This window comes from Penaeus monodon, chromosome 20 (genome assembly GCF_015228065.2).
Source record: "Penaeus monodon isolate SGIC_2016 chromosome 20, NSTDA_Pmon_1, whole genome shotgun sequence".
In the NCBI taxonomy this organism is placed as follows: domain Eukaryota; kingdom Metazoa; phylum Arthropoda; class Malacostraca; order Decapoda; family Penaeidae; genus Penaeus; species Penaeus monodon.
The window spans coordinates 19,583,212-19,583,643 of record NC_051405.1 but is presented as its reverse complement, the minus strand read 5'-3'; the positions used below and the strand labels follow the sequence as shown (position 1 = coordinate 19,583,643).

The 432-nt window shown below is 39.6% G+C and overlaps 1 long non-coding RNA gene across 1 annotated transcript in view; it reads right to left on the bottom strand.

The window, feature by feature from the left end:
* The window catches only part of LOC119586055, an 8,975-nt gene that overhangs the window by 698 nt on the left and 7,845 nt on the right, over positions 1–432 (bottom strand). The gene's annotated exons all lie outside the window — the stretch shown is intronic.

Here is a 432-nt window from a genome sequence, read left to right as displayed (position 1 = left end):
TGACATTTCAAATCCGACTTAAAAAAAAAAAAAATTAATTCGTGGTCTATAATAAGACCGTACCCTAACAATTAACTTTAAAAACGAGAACGTACGTATGTGCTTCATAAACAACAATCGGATTTTTTTTTTATGAGAGAGATAGGAAGAAAAAAACAGACTCAAAATTAGACAAAATAAAGTAACACGAATAGAAAAAAAATAGGTAGATGAAAGAGAATACCGTCAAAGCCTCGCCGATTTCAAAACCAAGGCATGCACGCTTAGCATCGCGTAATAGCGGGTCAAAGGCGACTGGAACCTAATTTGTCGGTTCGTGCACCATTCCGGCGGACGCAAAGAGAATCGCGCACGAGACGATTGATCTCTTCGGCTGAAAGGAAGATGGATGCGAAGAAGGGCCCGAAGCTGGGTTGGTTAAAATTCAGATTC